We start from the raw sequence: 16950 nt of genomic DNA, 5'->3' as shown, positions 1-16950 counted from the left end.
TAAAGATACCAGGGCTGGAGAGATGCTACAGCAATTTGAGTACGTGCCTTGCAAGTCACAAACCAGGAACCAGTCCTTGGCACTACATATGTCCCCAAGCCTTCCCGGGAGTGATCCCTGAGTGCAGGGTCAGTGCACTTCAAGGTGTGGATAAAAATAAAAATAAATGAAACTATTCAGTATGTTTATTAGATAACTAGAACCCTTCTAAATGGAACACTTTGTAATTTCCTGAAGAATTGCTCCAGTGGCTTGTTGTTAAAAAAAATAAATTTAAAAACTCAAGTGAAGTTATCTGAGAATGCTAACAATAACAACAACGATCAAAAGATCATGCTTAGCAATATAGGATCCCACCATTTCCAAGCTTTAAACGTCTCTACTGAATGATTTTTTTTTTAATCTGTAAAATGTCTAGAAGAGATTCATTTATATGGAGGTCATCAACAAGTTTAAAAATAACTTAATGAAAGCAACTGGATATACTACATAACCAATGAACAAGGTAAAAGCAAAAAATGCAAAAAATGGGTAGGTAATGCTACAGTCTGTAGATAATTTAAAACTATGAAAGTCAACACAGAAAAATACCTGTATCATTTTTCATTTACTTTTCACAATCATGCTAAAGATCAAATAATTTTATTACTCCTATTTTTACAAAAAACTGCATATTTTACAGTAGGGTGTTAATGAACAGAAAACCAATGGTCCAGACACTCTTCAACTCCAAATATGATTCACAATCCATGACAGCATGTGTATTTCTTGAATATAATGTGTAAATACTACTGTTACCATAAAACCTGCTCTTACATCAATAATGAAGGACAAAACTAGCCATATCTATTATTTTAATGCTTAGATAAAAAACTTGATATTCTAATTCCTCTTTGATCTAAGATAATGGTCTTTGGGTATGGGAGTGACAGTAGAGGGGGGAGTGTTCCTCAGTAAATTGGAGGTTTAATGGCCTCCAGATGTACTCCTGTAAAATTTCTCAGATCTCCAGTAGCATTTTAAATTGAGAAGATTTTTTTTGTAATTGCCCATCAAGTCTTTGACATGGATTTATATATCATGCACGCTAATTTGCTCTTTTCAAATAAAGAATGCATGAGTTGACATATTTAGAAGAAAATGTATTTCTAAATAATCTTATAATATTGTAAATTATCTATTAAAACATGTTTACATATTAATTATAAATATTTAAAAATAATTTTAAATGTGCTCTATACACTTCATGAGGGACTGTAGAATCATCTACTAGTGATAATTACTTTTTCTTGTCTGGAGTAAGAAGTTTATTCAAATGTTCTTAGTAAAATAAATCTAACTTTGATCAACCATTACTAAATACTAAAATGACACACATGATCGCTCTATATATTTTTTAAACATCATTAAATCCTGTCTATTAGATATTTTTCTTCTCTAAGTTTATATTCAAGAAAAATCTCCTCGAAATGGTAATATATTATATATACATAATACTATGTTGAGACCAAAAAAAATATATTTTTTATTAGTGATTGAAGTTTAATTTGAAAGGAATTATCAAAACTTACAAAGCTACTTGGTTTTAAATACGTAGACTAAAATAAATGCCTTTATTCCTCATAGACCATATCTCTCTTTTTCTCTCTTTTTCTCTCTTCTCTCCTTTCTCTCTTTCTGTTTCTTCTCTTTCTGCTCTCCCCTTCTTTCTCTCCTTTCTTTTACTTCTGTAGGACTCAAAGACCATAGTGGTAGAAGAAACAAGTCAGAAGTGACTGACCATTCTGCTGAAACTCAAAACATGCTAATATCAGGAGAAGGAATATTCCCTTCTATTGTCATTAGTGCTATTACAATTTTATGAAGGAAGTTTTGCAGTGATTACATGTCACAGGAAATTCAATGCATTTCTTATAAGTATATGCAAGAAAAATTAAATCAACTCTGTGTTTTTTGATCTTAAGATAGAGGATGAAATCAGAGATTATTGCCTTTATAAATTAATTCCTTAAAACATCTACACTAAGACATTTTTACTAAGAATCTCTGATCATAGTAATCAACAGAGACCTTTACCCAGGCCTTCATACAGTGGTTGCCAATCCATTTTGACATGCTGCCAAACTTATTTGACCTAGCACCCACTTTTCAAAAAAACAAAAATTACTCACCACCCTAGTGGAAATTTACCTTTTCCTTAAAAAAAAACAAAAACACACAGAATACCAAGTTTCATAGCAGGCACTACACCCTGATGGATTTTTCCAACCCCTACCCTAAGCCCAGCCTAGGACAGTTTGTGCAGTTTGAAAAACACCAAGTAATGTGTTTGCTATTCTCCCTATTTTTTTCCCCATTGAATCACTATGACATATACAGTTGTACATGATTGGGTTTCAGTCATACAATGTTCCAACACCCATCCCTTCACTAGTGTACCACCAACAGTGTTCTCAGTTTCCCTCCCACCACCCCCTCCACCCAGTCATAGAAGTTAGTTTCTCTCTCTCTCTCTCTCTCTCTCTCTCTCTCTCTCTCTCTCTCTCTCTCTCTCTGTCTCTCTCTTTCTCTTTCTCCCCACTCTTGTTTCTGCTTTTTGGAACATTATTTTTTGAAATACAGGTACTGAAGTGTTATTATGTTTGTCCCTTTACCTCCTTTCAGCACTCAGTTCTTGTCCAGAGTGATCATTTCAAACTATCATTGTCATAGTGACCCCTTCTCTATGCTAACGGCCCTTGCCCCACCACTATCACTTGTGACAAGCCTCTAAACATGGACCAGTCATCCTCCTGGCTTTTGTTTCTATTTAACTTAGGTATTAGTCTCATACTATGTTATTTTATATCCCACCAATGAATGCAATTATTTACATCTGTTCCTCCCCTTCTCACACATTTCACTCAGCATGATACTGCCCATGTCCATCCATCTATAAGCATAAAGCTCTCCTAGTCCTTTATAAAAAATATCATATTTCTCCTATATCAAGTTCATTATTGATCCATTTTATATGAATGAAATAATGAAATGAAGTAAATATCATTGTGAGATTCTTATTTTCTGCATTTAATATTGCACTTAAATATTAGATATTGAGTCTGACTTGCAATATAATTTTATAAAATAGAGATAAACTCTCCAAGGATGAAATATAGCTTATATTTCTCTTCTATTCCCCAAAGGGGGACCATCAGATAACTCTATGAAGATAAGGAGCAGAATTATTTCTTCTCAATATGACTTTACAAAGATGGGCCAATTGATAGAAACCTTCAACTCCTTTGTGGAATATTTTAATATAAGTCTGATCTTTTAATGGCTCTGCCTAGAGGGCTTCAACTCATTCTCTCTCAAGAGGAGCAATCTGTGTTCATTTAATATGCATACTTTGACTGCATTGGTAAAATGAAAAGTTAATGCTAATGTGATGTTGTAAAATGAAATAACCCCAACAACCATAATTTTTGTGAAATTCCTGATGAAAATATTCTTTAAAAAGCTGAATAGATTTACTAAAATTTAGAGTGATGAATTTAAAAGTCTCTTTCTGATAATATTCAAGAGAGAACTAAGAGGAGTATTAAAGACTATCCTTCACAACACCATATAAATCTACTAGGGTTCACTAAATTGTATATAGATTGAAATTCACATAAAGATAGTGATAGACATATACTTAGAGGTATCTTTCATAAAAGTTTTCTTCTTTCATATCTTCATCATACCAGACAAAAATATTTGCTGTATTACTTCACTCATTTGTACGTATATACCATTACTACATATATTGATATATAGTGTATATGTATAACACTGTATGTATATTAGACTATATGTATGTATATGAGTTACCAAATTATGATATTTGATACTGTATTTTTATATAATAGCAAATATAGAAAAAATTATAATTATAGTCCTTTCTTGGACTAGACTACCATAGCAATTGCTTTATATAAAAAAAATCAGAGTCCACAATGAAATGTTCGTGATGAGATTCTTATATTGGAATGATAAAATGCAGCCACTGTCTTTAGCCATAAAGCTTTCTGGGAAGCAGTTTACAAAGAGTGCTTTCTAAAGTAGTGATTCTGGTTCTCATCTAAAGTATGGTACAAATAATTTATGAGCAATTATAGAAAACGTACCTTACCACAGTTTTTAGTATTATCTCTATTAAAAATGTGCCTTTAAAAGGATGTTTTAAGTATACAATAGGTTCAATATTCTCTTTTAATTCTCACCTAATTTTAATGCTTTTTAAGATGAGAGATAAGTTTGTTGCTACATATACATACATACTGTGAATTAGCCAAACATTGCATTTATGTGACAAGATTATCCTTATGTATAAAAGATAATATTGTAGGATTCACAAAAATGAATAAAACATCATGAAAGATAGCAGCTAATATAAAGGAGACACATATAGTATCAATAAGGCACCCTCTTATGCATTAATACTAATTGAGTAACTATATATGCCATGTACTTTGATACATCCTTGCACACATCCACACATATAAAATGTGTGTATCTGTGTGTGTCTGTGTGTATATATGTGTGTGTGTCTGTGTGATATATGTAGTATATCTATATAGTATGTCTGTGTGTTTACTGCCTAAGCTAGTGGCAACCAAATTCTACCTGACATCACAGACAGCACTGGTATCCGTTGTCAAGGTCTTATCCGTGTAGTTATGGTCATTCTTTTAACTTTAGGAAAATTCATCTTACATGGAGCATGATCAATATTAGGGTTTTCAATACTAAATAACTATAACATAGAAAACAATCAAGAAATAAGTCAGCTTCCATGGATGATTTTGTAATCAAGTCCCTGTATGAATGTTACCTTGTCAGTTGAATTTTAATTTTTAGCTTACTGAAACTTAAACTATAGGAGAATGTCTCCCAGGGTTTTATATTCTATATTTCTAGTCTATAAAATCACTTTTTTTGCATTCATATCCTCTTTTATCTAATATATTTACACTCCTGAGTCATGACCTGACTACAACTTTGATCCATTTTCTGTGTCGATTCTCACTCTCCACAAATCTCCCATCTGCTGTGCACTCTGTCTTCCTTATGACATGATACTCAAACCCACCTATTAGATCATCAGTGTCACCTGCAGGACTCCAATTTCTGCATTGCTGACCATTGTAATTAGGATGTGAACAAGAACACAAGTCATTGAAAATGAGAATTCCACTCTACGTTCAGGTCCAGAAAGGAAAGAGGTGGAAGCAGCAACCTTCCCTCTCTCGATGTAATTAGTACTCTATAAACAGTAAAGGGTTTATTGTATTGTTTGAGTAACTTAAGTTCCAATGTTAATATATACTTATTACATGCAGAATAGCTTAAGTTTACTAGGATATCTTAGAAAAGTAGAACCCACTATTAGATAAATTTTATAATTTCATAATGCAGATATTATGTGATATATATAATTTAAGAAATGATACACCACAAGCATCACTTTTCTATCTTCCAGACTGCAAACTTCCTAATATAACTCACAACACACAGAGAGGTAATTATTCACTGTAATGTCTACTAAAGATGAAATGAGTCAAAAAATATGATTTAGATTTTCAGAAGAATAAATGTGGCCCCTTTCCAAAGCATACATAAAGAAAGAATTTTTATAAAGAGAGACTTTTTAAAAGAAGAGGTTAATGGTAGCTGCTCTAAAATGCTATGTGAAGAATCACAGGAGAAAATTTATATGCATTTTATTTTATACTTTCGTAGGATATAGCATTATCCAATACCTTCTATATTATATCCAATACATTTAATGTTAATATGTTTTATTAAAATATCCTGAGAATGTATTTGGAAAACATTTAAATCACAAGAGGGATACATATAACTTATTGGAATATACTCAAGAATAATATTCCAATATTATTCCATTTATTTTAGCTGCTAAATGACACAGTCAGAAACCTTGAGAGCAGAAGTTAGAGGCCAGAATCAGACTTTTTGAATTAAGAATATATTCCATGAAACACCTTTTTATCATGTAAAAATAGTCATTATGTTCATCAAATCTCTACAAATGAATAAGCTAGGTATTTTATGTGGATAAATTGAGTTGAATTAATTTATTATAACTTGGAATAAACTGTTTTATGAAACAAAGGTCATGATCAATATATGGAAGATAAAATCAAATAGTATCAGAATTTTTTTCAAAACTTGAATTAAAAACTATGCCACTGATATCAGACTGGAGCGATAGCACAGCAGGTAGGGCGTCTGCCTTGCACGCTGTCGACCCGGGTTCAATTCCTCCACCCCTCTCGGAGAACCCAGCAAACTACAGAGAGTATCTTGCCCACACAGCAAAGCCTGGCAAGCTACCCGTGATGTATTTGATATGCCAAAAACAGTAACAAGTCTCACAATTTCTTGTGAAATGTTACTGGTGCCCGCTCGCGCAAATCGATGAACAATGGGAGGACAGTGGGACAGTGCTACAGTGCTACAGTACCACTGATATTAATAATTATTCCTCATATATGTGGCACTCTGAATAGTTTGTTACAAGTATTAACACATACTACTTTATTTACATGTAGTAAAAAGTGGAGAGTGAAGTTACATTGCAAATGAAAAATATTAGATATACATGAAAATTTTGTTTTGGTGTATAGTGTGTGTGTGTGTGTGTGTGTTTGTGTGTGAGTTTAGGTATGCTGATGAGTGGTTATGTGGAGGGCCAATGTAAATAATATATTTTTATTCTGGAGTCCTGAGTCAAAAAATTGTCTGAAACCTTTAACAGGGAGCTTTTGAAAGAATATGCAAGATTGCACATAAGACTATACTTTAACCACACAACCATGTACTTCAAATATCTTTACTCACTGAAAACAAAATAATATGTTTTTAAAATAATGCATTTTTAAATAGGGTGGGAATTCCTGGGGAATGCAATGATCTTAGGTATAGAATAGTGTACTAAAGTATTCATTTAAGTGTCTATGTAAACATATATTTGCCTGCTTATTTTGGTACACTGCAGGCATGCCTGTCTTCTAGTCTGAATAATTCTCTTGGGAAATTAACAAGGTTTCAAATTGATGATATAGCGCCTAATTTAAACTTACCTGAAGTCAGCTTTTCTGCAAAGAATTTCAGTGATAGGGACAGCAAAGTTTTTATTGTTATCACTCATTTGAATCTTGTATTCATCATAAAAGGAAATGGTCTCAGTGGAAGATGTTATTTAAAAAAATTACCAGGTTGGGTAAGATAGTGGTAAGGCCTGCTTCTCTAGCTGAGAAGAAAAATGTTGGAAGGAGGCAGGAATGCAGTTGAAGATAAGTAGAGAGAGAATAATAGATCTCGAATGTTAAACTGCTTATATTCTTAAAAGTCACCTTGCTAGGAAAACTAGGTTAGCATTTCTCTGTTTTTCTAATCCAAGCCTAGTAACTTTAGGCAACCTAGCCCAATCTATATTCTTAATTCACAAAGTCTGATTCCGGCCTTTAACTTCTGCTCTCAAGGTTTCTGACTATGTCATTTAGCAGCTAAAATAAATGGAAACGAAGCCTTATAAAGGAATTTAATGTGTTCCTGAGGCAATACTGAGCTTTTCTCTTCCTCTCACTAAAGATAATTTTGTTTTAATTCTTAGGGGGAGAAAGAAATGGCTAATTTTCAGCTTTTTACAGAAAGTCCTCCAGGAGTCTCAGATTGGCCTCGCTTGCCTGATTCTGTTCCATTTAAGGATAAAATCCATCTGAGTCCTTCATGTGCCTGTTTTTCATTTCATGCAGAAACATAGACATGAAATTATATTTGCATAACCACTGAGATGTCAATTTTTTTACCTGCACAGATGCTCAGGTTCAAGCAGTCAAGATTGAAAAGTCAGGCAGGGACCAGAGAGCAAATGTCTGAATTAGAAAAGACTTTATTAAAGGGAAGGGAAGGGAAGGCAGGAAAGCTCCCAGGTTCTGGGAGGGGGTCTCCTAAAGAGGATTTCAAAGAAAGGCAGAAATCTTTACCCCATAGTAAAGATGGATGGGCAGTATTTCTTTATTATGTTCTAAGAACGTGGGCCATTAAAACAGTGGAGAGGGTCCTGAGATAATTATTGTCTGTGTAGATCCAGGATCCAACAGGGTCTAAATCATCCAGATTATTAGGCACAATAATCTAAACCAATCTCTTGACCTTTCATACCAGGTGATTCTTTTTCACAAGGGCCATATGCCCTGTTCTTGCCCTGCCTGTTTCCATTGTCTTTATCAGTGTTTAACCAAATGTTTAGGAACAGGACCAACAGTTATTCTACACTATGAGTGGATTAAAATTTTATTTTGATGATTTTTTGATACATTTATTATTATGATGATTTTTGATACTTTTATAATTTCAGGTAGTTGAGGAGGGAAAAGTCAATGGTTTTTATCTTGTTTCTATGGAGAAAGTGATTCTTTTTCTAAAAAGATGTTTTTAAAACTTAATTACTTTTCTCTTGAGAATCTTAGTGTAGCGAAATTGTTTCAATGCACGTTTTCCTCTACTTCAGGGGAACTACTTGACAAATGTCTTTTAAGAAACATTTCTTTTCCGAATTGTAATCATCTGTTGGTAGAAGAAACTACAATCTCTAAGAATTTTCCTGAATAATTAATGCTTATGGAATAACACATTGATTTAGAAGGCAAGACTAAGAAATTTCAATCAGAGTGGACCTTAACAGTTTAGTTTCCTATTGGCCCACTACCTGCTGGGCTGGGGAAAGAATATATAACTTGAACTGAGAGCTTAGCCTATCCTGAGGGCTCTGTCTTCTCAAGGGCAACTTATAAAGTCAAAGGATGCAGAAAACATGGAGTTAAAATATAAACATTGGTATAATGTTTCAGTAGAAACCTGGCTGTATGTAACTGGAGCTAGTCTGAAATTGAAGCTCAGTTAAAAATTAATTCCATTTTAAACCATTTATAATATGGTTTGCATAGCTATTATAGTTTGATACCATAAATATTAGTGCTTGCTTTTGTTTATTTAGACAACAAATTTTCTTCAAAATTTCTCTCAATTATTTTTTTCTCTGAAAAAACATTATATTATGTTATTTGGGTGTGGGGGGTGGCACAACCAGCACAAACACAAGTGTTTAAGAGCTATTCCTGGCTCAGTGCTTGGGGTCACATCTGGCAGTTTTATTCAGATCATGTGGTACCAGAGATTGAACTGGGGCTTCTTGAATACAAAGCACGTGTTAGATGTTTCAGCCAAAATCAGCTATCTCACAAGTCCTGCTATTTGCTTTGTGTGTGTTGTGTTTGTGTGTGTCTGTGTGTGGAAATAGTTTAGTAGTTAATCAGTCTAGAGTAATCTTGTAATTATTTTATGTTTATTATGTCTAGCAAGTATTCTACGTTAGGTTTATTTTTTTTTAAATAATCATTAAGAACCTATTCTGTACTATGTTGTATTAAGTGTGGGGTATCTGATATGGGGGAACAAAACAAATGCAGTTTTTGGTCTGTGAACTTTTGAGTTTACAGATTTTTTTTATCATTAAAACTGTAGTGTATTTTAGTTAAAGAATAAGCAAAATAAGACATTGAATAACACTGCACTGTAGCACTGTCCTCCCGTTGTTCATCAATTTGTTCAAGCAGGCCCAGTAACTTCTCTATTATGAGATTTGTTACTGTATTTGGCATATCAAATATGTAACAGGGATTTTGTCAGGCTTTGCCGTGAGGGCAGGATCCTCTCAGTAGCTTGCTGGGCTCTCCGAAAGGGGCAGAGGAATAGAACCCAGGTCAGCAGTGTTGGCCGTGTGCAAGGCAAACACCCTACCTGCTGTGCTATCGCTCCAGCCCATGATATTGAATATGTACATAAAAATAGTTATGTATATTATATATCTGGGGAGTCACAAATGGTAGAATTGTACTTTAAAAGTATGATTTATATCAAAACACTTTGTAAAATTTTGTTTTGTTTTGCTTTTTGTTTTGTATTTATAATTGGAGGCTATCTCAATTCATATAGATAGCTGGAATTGAAAAATAGAAATAAAATATACTGATGCATTATATTTTGCATTATACTGATGCATTATACATAACCCAAAATATATATTCATTTTTTAACTTTCTTAGACTAATATTCCTTCACAGAATATTAGTTATCTAAATTCCAAAAAGTACATAATTATTAAATAATCTCATCTGCCTTATGGTATTTAACTCATTGATATTTGAAGATTGATATTCAAAAACTAAAGATTCAAAAATATATTTTCCAAAGTATAGCACTGTAGCACTGTCCTCCTGTTGTTCATCGATTTGTTCGAGTGGGCACCAGTAACGTCTTCATTGTGAGACTTGTGTTACTGTTTTTGGTATATAGAATACACGACGGGGAGCTTGCCAGGCTCTGCTATGAGGGCAGGATACCAAGTGAAAATGTTTATGAGATCTAATAAATTCTTCACACTGTCACCAAAAATCATGTATATAGTACATTTTGCCGAGAGATCAGACTGGTCTTTTTGTAATTTTCTCTAATATTTAATGTATTATGCTGTACAACTATTTTTAATAAGGGTTTCACCAAATGAACTTTAAAATACATTTTTAAAATTTTTATACACAGTTTAAAGGTCATGATCAATGATATAAACAATGAATTTGATAATCAACTCTTGAGAATATCTAAAACTATTATGCCCAGGATATGAACAAAAAACATATTATATTTAATGAGGTTTTAGTTTAAATCCACTATCTTCATTCAGACTTTTACTCTGTCTTATTCTATATCAAATATCAAATGAAATATTTGCATGTATGACTTTTCAAGAGCTAGCATTTGCTCAAATCACACATAGCAAAATGATGAAAAGAGAAAAGTATCATATTAGGAGTTGATACTGGCTGTGATCCAAAACTAAGTAACTCATACTAATCAACTTTGAAATTTAATAAATCATAACTTAATCATATTATACATTTTCAATGATTTTAAACCTACAGAAGACAAAAGTATCAAGTTCATTAATGCCATACTTACAAAATAGTAATGTTTCATTCAAAAGGACTGTTATTTTAAGAAATGAATATTTGTATATTCAAGCTATGTGAGTAAATATAGGCTATCTTTGTTTCAGTTTTACATCAATAGAATAGGTTACATAAGTCCTATAGCTTTGTTATCGCTCATAGTTAATCAAATTTTAATACAAAGCTTATTATTATTAGATAAACAGTTGACCTCTAAAAAAATCTAAATGAGTTTTACTAATAATTTTAGAATATTCTACTTATATGTAGCATTTGCTATCTTGATATTCATTTGTAAGAAGGTCATTTAGGGATTGAGATGCAGATGATATTAGTACAGAATTAAGGAAACAGATCCATTGTGTGTATGGTTCAAGATATTGATTTCCTTTATATTAGTCTGTAGACCATTCCTATAACTGTTCAGATTTGGGCTATGACATAAACTAAAACGTCAGAAATGCCTTACTTCATATTTTCAGACTGACCTCAAATAATTTTCTACATTATATTTATTTCCAGCATCCCATTCATTAAATTGTTATTAACGAGCAACTTTCTATAATATTGCATGATGATTTAAAGAAATAAATTGTGTAGTGCAAAGAAAAGCACTTCAATCTATTAAGTTATAACTTGATTAGTACCACAGAAAATTTATAAATAGTATGTTCATGAAATGGAAATGATAGGAATGATAATATCTGACAGAGAGAGGTAAGAAGGATGCTGTAGAGAACACACAATGGAACAAACATTTGAATAGTCTCCTATGATTTTTATATAAAGTTAAAATAAAAAAGGAAAAGACTTCCCAGGTAAAGAGAACTGCATGGTCCAACATAGAAAGTCAGGAAAAAGCAACCCATAGTTGAGAAATCAAAATCATTTTTTTCCTATTATTATCCTATATTTCTTATTTTAAGATTGGAGCTGAAATTATGCTAGGAGAAGCAGTCATATGTTTATAATTTTTAAATGGGCCCTAATATACTTTTAAGTACAGAAGTAACATTTACTTCCTAACTTCAGTTTGAGGACTTCTTTCTGGGAAATGAAAAAAAAATCTCATTTTTGCATATTGATCGACTTTCCACAGTTCATTTAAAACACATATTCAGGACTGAAGAAACTTACAGAAAGTGCGGTGTTTGCTTTGCAATCAGCAACCTGGGTTTGATTTCTAGCACCACAAATGACCTTGAGCCCACCAAGAGGAATTATTGAGCTCAGAGCCAGAAGGGACCCTTGAGCACTGAGTGGTGTGGTCCCAAAATGAACGCAACAGAACAGAAAACCAACAAAAACAGTAAATAAATTTTAAAAACGACATATTCACTCTAAGAGGTAGGTGTTATTACTATCCTTATTTTACAAACCTTAAATTTTAATTTTAAGGTGAGCTAATCATTTCTCCTACTGGCAGAATTTGTTTATAAATCTTAGACACACTAACTTTAAAGCCCAAACAGGATACTGTTTTGTTCTGAAATATTTCTGAAATATCTCACTTCTGAGAAATGAGACCCTGATAGGGGGTGAGCGCCCATCCACATGTATTAGCTCTAGAATCACCAGTTACCCAATTCCATTATTCCTAGCTACGGTATCCAGGCGGTTCGGGCCTGCTTTGAACACTATAATTTTTGCAAAGTAAAGGACTCCATGCCAGACTGTTTTCACTTGGGCCACCCCAGAGAGGGGCGGGTGAGAGTCCTTCCTGCCCCAAGGGACCCAGCCCGGCAGCCAATCTCCACTACCCAATCGCCGCCACGCTCCAGGCTAGACTGCTTTCACACTATAAGACACTTCCTATCCATTTTCCATAATTACACACCATATTTGATGGGTTTCAGACAGTGGGAAACAAATCATAGATACATATATAAATGTTTGCCTCTTGGAGAGCCTGGCAAGCTACCAAGAGTATCCCACCCACATGGGCAGAATCTGGCAAGCTCCCTGTGGCATATTTAATATGCCAAAAATAGTAGTGACAACAAGTCTCATTCCCCTGATCCTGAAAGAGCTCCAATCATTGGAAGAAGCTGCTAAAATCTCAGGACTGATAGGAATAGAGACATTACTGGAGCCCACTTGAGTAAACTGACAAACAACAAGATGACAGTGATACAGTGATTATTATAAAGTAATTCACAATATTTAATTACATTTAATATTCAAATGCCAATCCCACCACCATTATACCTTCCTATCACCATATTTTGTATGTTTCCATCTCGAACCTGAACCCTTGCCCCAAAGCAGAACCGAAAGAATTTATTTTGTATGTTTGCTCTTGGCCTGGAGTGATAGCACAGCGGGTAGGGCATTTACCTTGCAAGTGACCAACATGGGCGACCCGAGTTCGATTCCTCCACCCCTCTCAGAGAGAGAGTATCTCGCCTGCACGGCAAAGCCTGGCAAGCTACCCATGACATATTCGATATGCCAAACACAGTAAGAGTTGTCACAATGGAGACATTACTGGGCCCGCTCGAGCAAATCCATGAACAACGTGAGGACAGTGAAAGTGATAAAAATAGACATTTATTTATCAATGGATAGGTTGAAATGTATGCAAAGCTTTCCCTGAAGCAGTCACTCTGAAAGAAAAACTTTATTTCAGAAGTTTCTTCTGAAAAAAATGATGAGTTTAGTGACCTTACTACTAAGTGATTTTGTTTGTTTGTTTTTGTTTGGGAACCACACTCTGTAATGCTCAAGGTTTACTTCTGGTTCTGTGCTCAGGGATAACTCTCTGTTGTGCTCCAGGACCAAATGGAGCATTTAAGATTGAACCTGGGTTGTTCACATGTAAAGCAAGTACTGTGTCTAGTATACTATTTTTCAAGTCCCTCCAAGTGATATTTCTAAGTATACTTGTTCTTAAGAATAGGGCCAGATGATTCCAAATGATTAAAAATGATTTGTGTGGTTTTACACTCATATTTTCAAGGAAAACAGTAGTTTACTCAGATTACTCACATTTAAAAACAATTCATTTCCAGAAAACTGAGAATTAAGAAACTCAAGCTAAAACCTTAAATATGTTTTCTGTTAGTAATTCTGTATGTTATCCAAGTCCCTTAAAGACGAAGGAAAGATAGAGGCACATCTCTATATGCAAACGACAGCGATTGCAGGAACTATTCAAAAGTAATAAAAGTGCATTGCTGTAGTTTTCTAAGATAAATTTAGCTTTTATGATTTGGTTTTTAAAAATACATTATAATAAGATGAGCTAACTTTGAAGTGAAGAAAGACATTCAATTTATCTTCAAAATGTTCAGAGTTTTTCTTGATTTTTTAATATGATGCATGATTTAAGTATCTTTAAATGCAATTTTTATACTACTAATAATACTCATAATGATAATTCTTTTTTAAAAGACAGACATTTTGTTTTTGTTAATAAAATTGGTCTTTGTTTCGGAATCAACTAATTATTTTTACCCAATTTTACTACTACTATAAAAATGATATCAAAATAATTTCCTTTCTGGGTATTATCAGAAATTTTACTACTGTTTTAAAATAAACTAATATTTTCAATGAAAAATAAAAACAGTATACAGGGAGTTTCAGCTAACTATTATTTGACAGATGCAAATGATTGCATGTTCCTGGTGGAAAACTATTTAGAAGATTTTAGAGAAAACTGTATACAGGACAAATTTATAAGTGTTCTCTATCAGGATTGTCTAGCTCTATGTAAGTAATTTATTTTCATTTGGGAAATATTTTTTTTCCCTTTATTTTATTTTATTTTTTTAAAGTTGTAGATTTACAATTTTTTGTGCTTTGGTTTCAATTATACAATGATCAGATACCCATCCCTCCACCAGTGCCCATTTTCCACCACCATGGATAATATCCCTCCCACCCCCATCCCCCCATCCCCCCTGTCTCTGTGGCAGGGCAATCCCCTGTGTTCTCTCTCTCCTTTTGGGTGTTGTGGTCTGCAAAAGAGGCATTGAGTGGCAAACATGTTCAGTCCATAGTCTACTTTCGACATGCATCTCCCCTCCTGGGAGGATCCTCCAAACATCCTTTATTTGGTGCTCCCTTCTCTATCTGAACAGCCCTTTCCTCTAGGATACCCGGCTGGCCTCTAAGTTATGGAGTAATCCTCCTGGTGCTGATCTCAGCTATTCTTGGGTATTAATCTCATACTTTGTTACTTTACATCCCCCAGATGAATGCAATCTTTCTATGTCTATCCCTCTCTTTCTGACTCATTTCGCTTAGCATGATACTTTCCATATTGTACCACTTGTATGTAAATTTCATGACTTCATCTTTTCTAAGAGCTACATAGTACTCCATTGTGTAGATGTACCAAAGTTTCTTTAACCAGTCATCTGTTCTTGGGCATTCAGGTTTCTTCCAGTTTCTGGCTATTGTAAAGAGTGCTGCAATGAACAAACAAGTGCAGATGTCACTTCGACTATACATTTTTGCCTCTCTGGGATATATTCCCAGGAGTGGTATTGCTGGGTCAAATGGGAGCTCAATTTCTAATTTTTTGAGAATCGTCCATACTGTTTTCCAGAAGGGCTGAACCAGTGGACATTCCCACCAACAGTGAAGGAGTGTCCCTTTCTCGCCACATCCACGCCAGCATCGGTTGCTTTTGTTCTTTTGAATGTGGGCTAGTCTCTGAGGTGTGAGATGGTATCTCATTGTGGTTTTGATCTGCATCTCCCTGATGATTAATGATGTAGAGCATTTTCTCATGTGCTTTTTTGCCATTCGGATTTCTTCTTTGAGAAAGTTTCTGTTCATTTCATTGCCCCATTTTTGGATGGGGTTGGATGTTTTCTTCTTGTGGAGTTTAACCAGTATTTTGTATATCCTGGATATCAACCCCTTGTCAGATGTGTATTCGGTGAATATCCTTTCCCATTCTGTAGACTGTCTTTGTATTTTGGTCACTGTTTCTTTGGAGGTGCAGAAGCTTCTTAGTTTAAGATAGTCCCATTTATCTATCTCTGTTTTCACTTGCTCGGCCAGTGGCGTGGCATCTTTGAAGATACCATTAGCTTCAATGTCATGGAGGGTTTTGCCAACTTTATCTTCAATGTACCTTATGGTTTCGGGTCTGATGTTGAGGTCTTTAATCCATTTTGATCTTACTTTTGTACATGGTGTTAGGCAGAGTTCTGAGCCTATTTTTTTGCATGTAGCCGTCCAGTGATGCCAACACAATTTATTAAAGAGGCTTTCCTTACTCCACTTCACATTACTTGCACCTTTATCAAAGATTAGATGAGCATATGATTGAGGAGAGATGTCAGTGTATTCAACCCTGTTCCATTGGTCTGCAGTTCTGCCTTTGTTCCAGTACCATGCTGTTTTAATTATTACTGCTTTGTAGTACAGTTTGAAGTTCGGGAGGTTGATTCCTCCCATTTTCTTTTTCATTTGGGAAATATTTTAACTGAGGTTCTAATATGCTGTCACAATATGTACATAGAAATTATAAGTTGAATGTTGGGTAGATGAATGAACATCCAGTAAAGGATCATATTAATCTGATCATAATCTGGCTTTACTAATTTAAAACCTGTGCATTTCGATTAATAGGCATTAATTTCCAAAATCAATTCAAATTACTAGGAAATATAATACCAAGAAAAAGTTATTTTGATAGATGTGTTTTTGAGAATTAACTTTTGAGTATTAAAAAACTAAATGCATAGTTAGATGAGATCTATAAACACAGTATTTTAAGATTTGTTTTTCTATAGCCTTTACCAATCCTAACAAAAAGTTCATTATACATCTTTCCTGAATCTATAATTTAATTGCTTCATTAAGTGTTAAGATGTGAACTTAAATCTACTTACTTCTCTCTAGCAAGTATCTTGCATAGAAAAATTCCTTC

The sequence above is a fragment of the Sorex fumeus genome, unplaced genomic scaffold (genome assembly GCF_029834395.1).
Source record: "Sorex fumeus unplaced genomic scaffold, SorFum_2.1 ptg000007l, whole genome shotgun sequence".
Lineage (NCBI taxonomy): Eukaryota > Metazoa > Chordata > Mammalia > Eulipotyphla > Soricidae > Sorex > Sorex fumeus.
The sequence above is the reverse complement of the archived record's forward strand: the minus strand, read 5'-3'. Positions refer to the sequence as shown.